This window comes from Triticum dicoccoides, chromosome 1A (genome assembly GCF_002162155.2).
Source record: "Triticum dicoccoides isolate Atlit2015 ecotype Zavitan chromosome 1A, WEW_v2.0, whole genome shotgun sequence".
Classification (NCBI taxonomy): Eukaryota; Viridiplantae; Streptophyta; class Magnoliopsida; order Poales; family Poaceae; genus Triticum; species Triticum dicoccoides.
The window spans coordinates 247,747,395-247,761,861 of NC_041380.1; positions in this window are offsets into that span (position 1 = coordinate 247,747,395).

Below are 14,467 nucleotides of genomic sequence, written 5' to 3' on the forward strand. Positions count from 1 at the left end.
TGATGCTGGAGACTCAACCTCCTCGTCACTAATAGGCTCCAGGCGCGAAGTACTAGGTTGAGGAGCTGATGCGGGCGCGGCAGGTGGTGCAGCACTGACTGGAGTAGGAGCAATGACTTGGTCAAACTCCTCAATGGTAGGCAGGCTGCGAGCGGTGGCTAAGATGGCAGGTGTATAGGATGCTGAGGACGAGACGTAAGTCAGTGGTGGTGCTGTATGGAGGAGCTCCCTCCTGTTGGCGGAACAGCCCTGAACTAAGTCCATACGAGCAGCCACAAAGTCGTCCACGAGGTTATCAAAAGCTGCCTCAAGAGCTTTGAGATACTCAACCAACATTTCAATAGCCTCATCTCTCTCCCCCCTAGCGCAAGCGAACACATAGTGACAAGTGTATGGCACGTGGCAAGGGAGGTAGCGGTAGCAATGAGCCTTCATCAAAGGGAGGGCTTCCCGGACACGAGCTATCGCCTCACGGGCAGTCATCTGCATGGCATGCCTCTCCGTAGGCATGGCCCTTCCCACAAATCGGAAGCGGCGTGACTCAGAACGTCCTCCCTTGAATTGCACCACGGCCAGGTGCATAGACACGCTGTCGCTAATCTTGTGCTGGTAGAGTGTGAACTCCGGACGAGCCGATGGCCCGATCGCAACCTTGGTGATGGAGACGAGAAGCTTTATAAACCCCTCAGGCACATTGGCGAACACCTGTGTCTCACAGTCGCTGCCAGCCATCTACAAAGGTAGGAAACAATTCCGAATAGTCAAATCATAAATTTATGATGACTAACAGAAAATTGCTGCATTTGCAAAATGTTAAAATAGCACTTATTACGCTAATAACCGATTAGCGATCGCACCTAGTGGCTTCCTACAGTTAGCTTGGCTCTAATACCAAGGTTGTTAGGACCGGTTTTCCAATAAAACATTTATTGAAAAACCGACCATTATATCAGACCAGTATAGAAGAATCCTCCTTACCGGTAGACGAAACCTTGATACAGAAATCCAGAAGTACTAAATATTATACAAGGTTGAGCTGAGGCTGCTCAACAATTTATTACAAGCACGCCGATATTATACATAAAGGCGGATATGACACAAAGAGTATGGTGGCATAACTACTGACTCGTAATAAAAGTGGTGGTGGATATGTCACAGTGAAGTGGGTGACATGACTCCAAAATCTTACAGCTCATCAAGCGCAGGAGTGAGGCTCGATGATTTTATTAGGGTAGCGGAAGCGTATATAATACAAGTGACCAACTCCAGGATCGCACGGGACTAAATGGGACTCCTCTAGGCGTCGGACTCGCTATCGTACTCTTCATCCATAAGATCGCCTTCGTCAACATCTGGCGAAATGAACAAGCCAGGTGAGTACTTTGAATGTACTCGCAAGACAGTTTGGACATAAGATATAACAAATGCAAACATGATGCACATGAGCAGACTAGTAATGCGCACTCAGATAATAAATTTGCACTGCATGTTAAATAAAAAGGAAGTCCGGCGGTAGTCCTCCCAAAATCCCAATAAAATAGTTGAAGACCGATCGGGTGTTTGAAGCGACGCCTCAAAAGATAAAATAACTTAACATGCTACAGTCGAGCGTCAGGCCGACACCACATAAAGGGCTTATATTGAAACGTAAATGACAGTACGTGCCACAGTCGGACGTCTAAGCGACATCTCGAAAAGGGCTTATAATGAAAGTAAATAACAAGTACGCCACAGTCGGATGTCTGAGCGACATCACGTAAAGGGCTTATATCAAAAGTAAATAACAAGAATGCCACAGTCGGACGTCTAAGCGACATCACATAAAGGGCTTATATCAAAGTAAATAACAAGAATGCCACAGTCGGACGTCTAAGCGACATCACATAAAGGGCTTATATCAAAGTAAATAACAAGAATGCCACAGTCGGACGTCTAAGCGACATCACATAAAGGGCTTATATCAAAAGTAAATAACAATAATGCCACAGTCGGACGTCTGAGCGACATCACATAAAGGGCTTATATCTCATCATTCAAATTCAACTAGATCATGAAGGTAACATCATTCCACGGAATACTCGGTACATGATAATAAACTGGTTAGTCCATCCACAGGAATAACATTCTGTCGGGTTTACCACTCTCAGTTTCATGCTTATTCTCCGGAGACTGTCACTAAGACTAACACTAAGACTGATACTGAGATTGACACTAATATGTTGATCAAAGTCCTTGACCATGGACATGGTTACTCGAATGGTTTTGACTCTGCAGAGTTTGTACTCTTTAACCATAGCCAACGGATTTTAGTAGTCATAAAGGACTAGTTCCGTTTATGGTATTTTAGGAGAAACACATCTAACCAGTACACACCCATTCCACATTCCGCTGCCAGGAATCTCCCTAGGCAACGTTCAAGAAAAAATCTAAGATGGGGAGGCTACAACCTCGATTAGCATGGGATCAAATTTATATCACGCGCTCTAAGGGGTGCCCCCCTCTCGGTCCCAACCGGAAACACCCATGCCCCCTGACCGGATGACGGGCTATAATCCAGGGCCATGGAACCCTCATCGCGGCCCCTCTATTTGTGGGGATGGCAATGGGTCGGGTTTGGGGCGGGTGGAGCTGGTCCAAATCCAACCCATGACCCATCTTCCTACCCTATGCTCATCCACCAAATTATCCATGGGCACAACTTGTGCCCATGCCCAAACCCGCTGGAAACCCACATACCCATGAAGCTCCATGGGCATAGAAAAGTCAGCATGAAGCCTTCCCAAAGATCAAATCAACTCATCATCATTCACTCACAAATGACAACATAAGCTACATGCATAAGTAGGTAATAAGTAATACGATGAGTCCTTAAGTGTGACATACCAGAGGTTGATTCTGTAGCATATAGCTCATGGCACAAGTTGCATATTTCCTGCCATCTCCCATTGATTCGCTCTTTCTACTGTCACTGGAATTTGGCCCCACATGTCATATGGGTATCCATTGGATATCCATGGAGCACAAACTATAACCATGCCCAACCCGTCTGTTCGTGGGTATCCATATCCACGGACCCATGGGCAGAAATGTGCTCCATACCCTTGACCAACCGGGTCGGGTATCCATGGGTATCCAGATCCATGGATAAAATTGCCATCCCTATCTATTTGGTGTGTACAAGGAAATAGGTTTGCAACTTACTAAACCGTATTCTTTGCAGAAAACATGTGGTAGCACGGAAGGGGACGAATGGGAACAAGACTTGATCCACGTTAATACTGGAGTTAAACAGTTGATATAAAACTGGCATGCTTCAACAATACCAGCTTGCAACCTATCATGCCACCACTTGATCAGGTTATCTCACCATCATATGAACATATCGAATTTCGAAGCTCACTTGCAGCTTGCTTGCATGGAATATAACATTCACAAATGCTTATATAAACATGTCATGAGGAAACCACTTAAGCAATCATGAAAAACACTCATCATATCAAAGGTTCAAACATGCTTGCTTGGTTCGGAGTAGTCGGAGTCTAGCTCGGCGAAGTTTGCGGCTCCGTCACCTCCTTCGGTATCTATGTTCTAAAAGAAATCGGATACTAACGTAAATACCGTGTGTGCATAAAAATTGTTACAAATATTTTTCAAAGAAATATGATAAAAAAACTAGATAGAAAAATAAAGATGACAGAAAAAGAATCAACTCAAAATCATCTTCTGTTTAAAAGTTATTAAGGTTTTAGTCCAGGGACTAATCTGTGATGAAAGAGAAACTTTCCAGGCGCTAGTTTAAAAAAAACAAAAAACGTTTCGGTTGGAAATACGCCAACCCAAAGGGAAAACGTACTTCGCCCGAAGGCGCTTTCAGAAAACGTTTCGAATAAAAGAGGAGAGGATGACGAGGGGGTCCCGCATGTCAGGTTTAAAATCCCACCGCCGGCCGAAGCAAACGATGATCGCCGGCGATGATCGACGGGGATCCAGAGGAGGGCAAGGGAATGGTTGCACTCAAGGGACAATTCCGCGTTGGTGGGTGGTGGATTTGGTCGTCAGCGAGCACCACGCCAACGGCGGCTTCCACTCCGGCAGACGGCGGTTCGGTCGAGGATGGATCCCTCCAAAGAGAGCTGCAAACGCCAAATTGAAGCGCGGGTTAGGGGAGTGGGTGCACTAGGAGGTTCCTCCCCAAGTTTGAGCTAGACTATGCAAGGAATCGAGTGAATCAAGCTAGCTACCAGAGTGGGTCGTGGCGGCCGGAGTTGGGAAAGAAGGCCTCCTCGAGGTCCTTCTAGTGGCTGGGTGCGGCTCTGGTGAGGTGGAGGAGTGGTGCTAGGTCGAAGGCGAGCTCGGGGCCTCTATTTATAGCCGGCCCGAGGCGGTTGCCGAGAACGGGATCACTCCGGCGAGCGATTACGGCAAGGTAGTGGTCGGGCTGGAGGTTTAGGTGACTGGGCACCTTCTGATTAGTTCATTGGTTCCATTCAACAGCTAAGCTTGATAGGATTTGGCCTGCTCCCGTGGCCTTGACGGAAGGAGCTCACGGGCTCATCGGCGGCAGAGAGTGCGCTCTGCGCCTCTCAGGCCACGACGATGGTTCTACAGCATGCACGGGGAAGAGGACAGCCACACGGAGGCTCCTGGTGGTGTGGGCAGTGCTGGACGGCGCCATACTACAGGGCTGGCCCTGCTGGTCGCCACGGCGGTTCTGCCACCGCGGAAGACGCCGGAGTTGACGTGACACATCACCACCGACGCTCGCGACCGGCCAAACAATTGTGCGGCGCATTGGATAAGAAGAAGGAGCAGTGAGCAACGATCCAAGGCAGCTACTGGCGAGATTGACGAAGATCCCTGACGAAAATGACACTGGCGACTGAACCCAACACTGAACTTCTGAAACATGACAGGAACAGTGCCGGCCACCTGTTCGACGAAATGATTTTTGCACGTGGAAAATTTCTCTAGAGCTGAAACTTGGTGAAGTGATCTCTTGATGCCTCTGGAGACTGCCTGAATTATCTCAGAATTTTTGGAAAAGAAAAAGAATGAAATTCACCAAAAATGGCAAATCTGGTCCAAACTTGCAGCAAGCAAATTTTGAAAATTTTGTACTGTGAACTAGCAGATCTTGATGGATCTAGGTTGAGGACACTAAGGGCTAGCCAGAGGAATTTATTTAGAACCAAAACTCAAAGGAAATCTAGTAGTTCCATTGTAAATCACTAAGGTCTAAATAATTGGTAGAAAAATATTTTGAGTTTATAATAAATAGAATAAAAATCTAGGGGAAGTTTAACTTTGCTGGACTTGATGCTTGACTTGACCCAAAGTGGGGAGGTGGTTTTGGAAGAAAGTATTCAACATAGGTCATGGCAAGAGAGTAATTTTTGAATGGGGATGAATAAAATTCATAATTTATAGGAATTCTTTTTAATGAAAAGGAATTGTAAAAACCTTCCAAAATTATTTGTGTTGAGCCAACACAAGATGAAAAATCTTCAAGACCAAAAATCAAGATTGAGAAGAACTCATGAAATATTTGTCGTAAAAAGATTTGAGAAGATGAGCCCCTTTTTTTGAAAAATTCAAGTGACCTTCTTTAAATCAAATAAAGAAGTTGATAAAAATCAAAACCAAAATTTTGGGGTATTACACTCCATCTACATCGACTGATGCCTTCGTTCTTGGAGTTCTGTCTACACCACCACCTAAAGACCAAGCCTGAGTGTCGATCTAGCACTATGCATTTTTTATGAACTTTTTGGTAACTTGTTGCTAAAGGGGGAGAAAATGTATAGATCATAGGCTTCGAGAGAGTGAGAGCGTTGCTTTTTATTCTCTCTTTTTGTTTGGTGGTTAAACTTCATTTATTTGCTTGGTTGAGATACTTTATACTTTGTGCTTGCTTAGATGATCATGTGTTTGATCATATGCTACCTTAATGCTTGTTGGATGACATTATCCTTTTATATGATCATTCATTTTGCTTGGTGATGAGTGCATGTATTTTAATTATTATCATTTTGAGCGCTCCACCAAGATGTATGTGACATGGAAGAGTAACCCATGATCCTAACTCTTTGTGCATTTGCAGTCCAAAGCAAATCTTAAACTATGCACAAATTTAGAGGGAGCTCTTGCGTTTCACATACTTCTTAAAGCGACAATGTTTTTCACTCTTATTATCATTTGTCGGAGCTTTGATCTATATTTTTTCATCAATTACCAAAAAGGGGGAGATTGAAAGTGCAACTATCCCTAGGTGGTTTTGGTAATTCCTAACAACATATAGCTCATTGAGCTAATGCTACTTCAAGATTAATATATTAGGAAAGCTCAATGATTGGCATGGCATGGATGAGAAAAGTGGACCCCTCAAAATGCTAGGGACAAAGGATTGGCTCAAGCTCAAAGCTCAAGACTCTTCATTTTCTATTTTAGTGATCTAAGATCACATTGAGTCTATAGGAAAAGCCAATACTATCAAGGAGGGATGAGGTGTTGCTTAATGAGGTTCTTGCTCAAAATGCTTAGTGATATGCTCCAAAACCCTCAACTACTTTCTCACATCCACATATGACCTAAACCAAAAGTCAAACTCGGCCCCACCGATTCTTTCTATCCGGCGCCACCGAGATTCAAATGTCATAACCACTGCCACAAACCCTAGGCAAATCGGTCTCACCAATAGGGATCTCGGTCTCACCGAGATGGGGTTGTAATCTCTCTGTTTCCCTTCGTAACATTTCGGTCTCACCGAGATGAGCGATCGGTCCCATCGAGATTGCAATGTAAACTCTCTGTTCTCCCTTCGTAACGTTTCGGTCTCACCGAAATGAGCGATCGGTCCCACCGAGTTTCCCTGACCAACTCTCTAGTTAGCTTATTACCAAAATCGGTATCACCGAGTTTGTGTAATCGGTCTCACTGAGATTACGTTATGCCCTAACCCTAATCATATCGGTCCTACCGAGTTGAAGGTCGGTCCCACCGAAAACCCTAATGGTCACTAGCTTTGCTGAATCGGTTCGATCGAGTTTAATCATTCAGTCCCACCGAGTTTGGGAAGTTATGTGTAACGGTTAGATTTTGTGTGGAGGCTATATATACCCCTCCACCTCCTCTTCATTCGTGGAGAGAGCCATCAGAACAAACCTACACTTCCAACTTTATTTTCTGAGAGAGAACCACCTGCACTTGTGTTGAGACCAAGATATTCCATTCCTACCATATGAATCTTGATCTCTAGCCTTCCCCAAGTTGCTTTCCACTCAAATCTTCTTTCCACCAAATCCATATCCCATGAGAGAGAGTTGAGTGTTGGGGAGACTATCAATTGAAGCACAAGAGCAAGGAGTTCATCATCAACACACCATTTGTTACTTCATGAAGATCTACCGCTACTGAGGCAAGTCCTTCATGGGCGATGGCCATGGTGGGATAGACAAGGTTGCTTCTTCGTGGATCTTCGTGGGTGGAGCCCTCCGTGGACTCGCGCAACCGTTACCCTTCGTGGGTTGAAGTCTCCATCAACGTGGATGTACGATAGCACCACCTATAGGAACCACGACAAAACATCCGTGTCTCCAATTGCGTTTGAATCCTCCAAACCCTTCCCTTTACATTTTTGCAAGTTGCATGCTTTACTTTCCGCTGCTCATATACTCTTTGCATGCTTGCTTGAATTGTGTTAAGATTGCTTGACTTGTTCAAAGTTGCTAAAATCTGCCAAGAACTAAAATTGGGAAAAGGCTAGATTTTTATTTGGTCAAGTAATCTAATCACCCCCCTCTAGACATACTTTTGATCCTACAAGAATGAAGCCAAAACGGCTAAACCTGACAAGTCCTTACGAGAGGCGAGAGAAACGCGGTCTGAATCCAGAGCAGCCCATGAGGAGATCTGGCAAGCTGGGGAGATTGCAGCTGGCAAGCCCTTTTTCTACAGACTAAGTTTGGCAATCCGAGCTATGCTCAGCTTAACCAAGTGTGGAGTTCTCCGGATGAGTTTTTAGACTTGGCGAAGAGTTCTTCCAGTGCGGCATAGTTTTACCAGGCGCGAGAGAGGTATGCAACGGAGAAGCTTGTCTGGTCTAAATTTGGCGCGTCGAAGCACCCTCTATTTCTGAATGAACAGATGTCCCAATGGGCCGAGCTTCATAGGATATCCGGCGCTGCCATGAAGAACGTCATAATTCGGTTGTGGCCAACCGAGCCTGTTCCTTGGTGCAACGGCTTGTTGATGCGGTGCCACGTATCAATGTTGTGAAGCGGTCGGTGTGCATTGAGGGTGCACGGATGTCCTTTGCCCGAGTCAAGACATTCTGGGGGAAGATGAAGGTCATCGATGTTGTAGTGAAGAGTCCACCGAAGGGCAAGGACCGTTACGAACCGGCGCATTATTTTGAAGACGTCCTAGAGGCCGCCCGCTTGATAGAGGGTCAATGCTTGAAAGACATAATGTTTGAGTGAGGTGTATGAGAATTATAAAAGACAATTTTATAGTTAATCTATTTTTATGTTTTTCTCGAAAGCTTGTGTTCCTCCTGTGCGGCCGTTTTAATATGATCTGAAAGTTTTCCAGTCGTCGGCTTCAGCCCCCTCGTAGGATGTACGGGGGTGTTCGGAAAAGCATTTAATCACTCTTGATCCAACGTCTTGGTCCATGAAGGAGGTGATAATGCGGCGAACCAGGAAATCCGACTATAGGGCATTAACACTTCCACTTAGCCATAGGAGTTTTATAGGGGGGGCTACGATATAGCCCCTGGTATGTATACGGCTTATTCCAATATTGTGCGTTACATATATGACCTGAAAAATGGTCCTTTGTGTGATATGAAGGGAATCGCGACAGATTCCGATAAGTCATCGAGTGGTTGACCAGCTCGTGCAACATCATGACAGTCGGTTTTCGGCTTTCTCTACTGAGGTGCTTGACCAGATGAACTGGAAGCACAATCGTAGTAGTTCTCCCTTTACTACCCTAGCCGATAGAGCGGAACGTAAGGTAGCAAGCATAGGAGCCGGGCAACCCAACCATTGACCCAAGACATGATTCGGAGCTGATGCATATAAGGCCAAACTAGCAACGCCGAAGTACGCTGTGAAGTTGTTTGGACTTTGTTGGCAACTCATTTGTTCCCATACGGAGCCCCTGGCAGGTTATGCAAGGTATATCTGTGAAACGACCATAGGAGCCATATTCATTTGTGAAAAGACGCGAATGATTAATTCGGATAATGTTTACTGGGACCTAGGCGATATGCCAATGGTTACTTTATATATAAAAAGACCTCAACCCCGGCTATTTGACATGCACGGGATCGAAGGCGGAGGAAAAGGCATATTACAGGCTCGAAATAAAGAGTGCGGTCTGCAAAAAGTTTATTTTGGACCTCCTATCGCACGTTTGCGCCGCCTGTCCTCGACGAGGGGAATCCTTGACGGAAGTAGCCTCTTAGGTGAGTGTACGGATCCGAACTCCGATGGAGTCGGTTTAGATGTTTGTCCTTTGAGTCACCTATTTTTAAGAGATAATGAAGAAAGAAAAAAGGAAAGTAGATAAAAAATGTTATGGGAATGCTTGTCGGCTTGTCTGTACTGTGCTTCCGCCAATGCGCATGGTATCTTAAGTGCGTAGTGATGTATGCACGGTACAAATTTTGCAGGTATATGAGGTGCACGGCGGAAGCCGAACTGCTATTTCTGCTCCGGGGTTGATCGATCCTCGGGGGGAAAGTGCTTCTGACCCCCGGTATTTGGTTGGTGAACCTCCTTGTCACCCTATCGCCTGGCGGCCTCATCCCCTTGTGTTCCGCATTGAGCTTGTCGGCCTTCTTGAAGACCCAACTTCTGCTGGTATGATTAGCTGGTTTATCAGGGTGGCCATGAATCTGGCAGGGTCGGTCTAGTATCCTGTCTAGGTTGGATGGTCCATCTCAGTTCGCCTTGAATGGCTTTTTCTGTTGACCGGGTTTTGGATTGATGAATCCAGCGTTGACCGATGTGTCGCGTGATCTTTCATTATCATTGCGACTATTGTGTTTGCTTTGTCGTGGCTTGCCATTGCCGTCTCGGAATTCGGAAGTGCCCGAGTAGCTGGCGCTGTTTGCTTCTATGAGTGAGCCAGCTGTCTTCTGCCGCGCAAAAGCGGGTCATTTGAGCGGTAAGGGCTTTCATGGATCTAGGTCCTTCTTGACCGAGGTGGCGTTCAATCCATTCATCCCGGACGCTGTGTTTGAAGGCCGCAAGGGCTTTCGTGTCCGGACAGTCGACGATTTGGTTCTTTTTAACTAAGAACCTAGTCTAGAGCTTCCTGGCTGACTCTTCAGGCTGCTAGACAATGTGACTTAATCACCGTCGTTCGGTGGCCGTACATATGTTCCTTGGAAGTTGTCGCGAAAGGCGTCTTCCAAATCTTCCCAATTGCCAATAGAATTTTTCGGCAGACTGTTTAACCAGTACCGAGCTGGTCCTTTGAGTTTTAGTGGTAGGTATTTGATGGCATGAAGGTCATCTCCGCGGGCCATGTGGATATGGAGGAGGAAGTCCTCGATCCATACCGCGGGATCCGTTCTTCCGTCGTATGATTCGATATTCATGGGTTTGAACCCGTCTGGGAATTCATGCTCCATTACTTCGTCTGTGAAGCAAAAAGGATGTGCAGCGCCTCTATGTTGGGCCACATTGCGACGTACCTCCCATGGACTCCATTTGCGGTTTTCGGCCCAGGCGTGTCTAGGTTTGTCACGTCCGAATAGGTGGCCGTCGTCGCGTGTCAAGGCATGTCCTCGCGATCCGTAGATCGACCTTGCATGTCCTGCTCTACTATCCATGTCCTGTTGAAGGTCGTATGTACAACCCCGAGCTGTTTTATTCTTGCCTTTACGGCGAGGTGGGGCGGTCTGGTTTTCGGCTTGAGTTGCCGCTTTATCCGGACCAAGTTGTGGTCGACCTGCCGCATTGTGCGGTGATGGTATGGGCTCCAGCGCCTTGTCATCACACTGAGGTAGCAATCTATGCTTCGGGTAGCTTTTGGATGGGCCACTAAGGTCGTATTCTTCGGTGGCTAGGACTTCGGTCCATCTATCATTGAGCAGATCTTAGTTCGCTTGAAGCTGCAGCTGCTTCTTTCTCAGACTCCTTGCAGTGGCTATTAGCTGGCGTTTGAAGTGCTCCTGCTCGAGAGGTTCCTCAGGCACGATGAAATCCTCGTTCCCGAGGCTCTTGTCTCCCTCGGAGAGCGGAAGATAATTATTGTCCACCAAGTTTCCGTGTATGGCCTGTTCATCAGGGCTAACTTGCCCATTATTCCGTTCCCCCTGTTCGGAGGTTATCTTGACAGGGTCTTCATTATTTTTGGCATCGTCCGGAGTATTATTTTTTCCGGTGCCCGTACTGCAGTCTTTGGAACGACGTGACTTAGAGCAGCATCGAGGAAGCTGGCGCTTGGCCTGTCTCTCAGGAGGTTTATCCTCAACTGGATCCTCTTTGTCATCGTTGTTAGTTTTTCCAAGCGTGTTGTCAGGACCCCGATCCTGAGTCACACCGATCTAGCATGTAACACATCATATCACTTTGCGGCCCCACGCACGGTATTCCCACGGGTGCCACCTTACCTGGCCCGGGACCGTTTCGCCTTTTGGCTCATGTATATGATAGTGCCGCTAGCATCCATATGACAAAGAACCCGGGCTGACATGGCTAGTCGTGAACCCAAAGTGGCACTAACTTACAGGGACAGGCATACATGACCCAGCAACGAACGTGTCGGTCATCAGCGAGTGAATCCAGGCTGTAGCACTGGGCTAGCAGGACTCCGGTGAACCAGGCTGTAGCGGGCTAACAGGACTCCGGTATTCATCGCGTGACATTTCCCCGAAGGGACAGACACAGGAACGAAGAAGGACACATGCCGGCCAGCCTAAGTGTTCCGGAGCAGTAGCAAGCTACCATGGCTCAGTGGAAACACTAGGAGACATTTCCCGGTAAGAGAGGCTACTAAGGATAAACAACTAGATAGTCAGATCCCACACATACCAAGCATTTCAATAACATACACACAATATGCTCGATATGTGCAAATACAACATGGCATCACAACATGACTCTACAACTCAAGTATTTAATCAATAGGCTCCGAGGAGCGAGAAATTACAAACATGAGTCTCATGACCCAACATTCAGAGCATACAAATCAAAACACAAGCGGAAGCTATCATGTCTGAGTACAGACATCTATAAATGAAAAAGGCTGAGAAGCCTGACTATCTACCAGATCCTGCCGAGGGCACAAGATCGTAGCTGAGGTAACAAGCTAAACGTCGAAGTCCACGTGGAACTACTAGTGAGACCGAAGTCTCTCTACAAAACATAAAATAGGCAAACATGAGTACAAATGTACCCAGCAAGACTTACATCAGAACTAACTACATATGCATCATTATCAACAAAGAGGATGGTGGGGTTTAACTGCAGCAAGCCAGCTTTGACTCGGTGGCAATCCTGAACTACGACTTCAAGTAACTCTTTGAGGTGGCGCACACGAGTCCACATATTAACCATATCAATACACTACTATGGATCCGCTCCCGTCTCCCTACGAGAACGCCATCCATAGCACTCACGCTTATCTTGCGCATTTTAGAGTATCCACTTTCACTTGTCTATGAACTGATATAAGCAACCCAGAAGTCCTTTTCCGCGGACACGGCTATTCGAATAGATAATGTTAACCCTACAGGGGTGTACTTCTTCACACACGCTCTCACAACTTACCGCCGTTTACACGACATGTACTCGGCAACCTTCAAGCGGAAGCCCAACGTGGGTGTCGGCCACGGCCTGCCTAAACACTCAAGTCTCTAGTCCAGGTTTATCACCTATTCGGGTTCCATCCATGAGGAGATCCGGCCGGAGTTTCGCTCACAGCCCCAAACGATGTGAACAGGGTTCCCGAGACACCAAACGGGCGCCCGGTACACCGTGCCACATGCCTACCGCATCACAGCCCACCCCTCCGGTCAGTGATGCCCACGGCCTCCAGCATACTACAAACACCAGAAACTACTTGCAACTCCTGGACAGAGGACAAGGGTGATCAAGAAGTCGAGAGGGTCCATTGGTTTCGGGCCCAATGCGTGGTAGTAGCTGAATCATGGATCACAAACACAGAACTCAGTTCCTGAGGACGGCTGCAATGAGACAACCCACCATGTACTCCTACATGGCCTCTCACCGCTACCTTTATCAAATCGTGTTCACACACTTAGCTCACACACAGTAGGACATGCTCACACACCTCTGATTCATCCCCAATGAATCAGACCTGACTCAACTCTAAGCAGTAGCAGGCATGACAAACAAGCATGAATGAGTAGGCACAACAGAGCTCAAACAACTCCTACTCATGCTAGTGGGTTTCATCTATTTACTGTGGCAATGACAGGTCATGCAAAGGATAAAGGGGTTCAGCTACCGCAGCAAGTAACAGATGAATCGTTGTTGTCCTAATGCAGTAAAAGAGAGCTGGAGCGAGAGAGTAGGATTGTATCGGAATGAACATGGGGGTTTTGCTTGCCTGGCACTTCTGAAGATAATATAGTTCTTCATCGGTGTCATCGATCTCGTCGTCGGAGTCACGTCTATCGAGAGGGGACAAACACCGGCAAACAAGAAAGAACACAATCAATGCAATGCACAATATGATGCATGCTATGACATGGCAATATGAATGTGTTTTGGGCTAATGCACCTAGCTATGATTTAAATGAGGTTGGTTTGAATACATGATTCAAATTCCAACTCCATATATGGTTATTTAAATGCCATTTAATTGATTTGTGCTAAACAGCAGCTATAAGTTGTTCTAACATGCATGAAAATGGTACAGATGGATTCCTTGAATTTTTCTGATAATTTTTCATAGGTAAATTATTTAATTTGGAGTTACGGTTGAATTTCTATGATTTTTAGAAGTTTATACAATTTTCTGGAATTTCCTGCATTTATTTTAAATCCAGAAAATTGTTAATTGCGCCAGCATGACGTCAGTGTGACATCATCAAGTCAATTGGGGCTGGTCCGATCAAACCTGACCCTGGGTCCCACTGGTCAGCGTCTCAGGCTGGTTTAGGTGGATGACATGTGGGACCGGTCAAAGTTGACTTGGCCAAGGTCAAACCGGCATGTGGGGTCCACGGTATTAACACTAATTTAACAGAAAAAAATACTAATCCTAATTAAGCGCAAGGGCCCACATGGCAGTGGCTCATAGGGTGATTAGCCCCTAACTAAGTGGCCACATCGGCCCGCCGGAGTTTGGCCGGCGGCGACCTCAAGCCGCGGCGGAAGCTTGCCGGAAATCCGCTATGGGGCTCCGTTTTGCGCGTGGTTTGCGTCTACGGGACGCTGGCAGTGAGGCGCATCCGGGGGTGGCAACAGCTCGAGCTGGGGTGGCC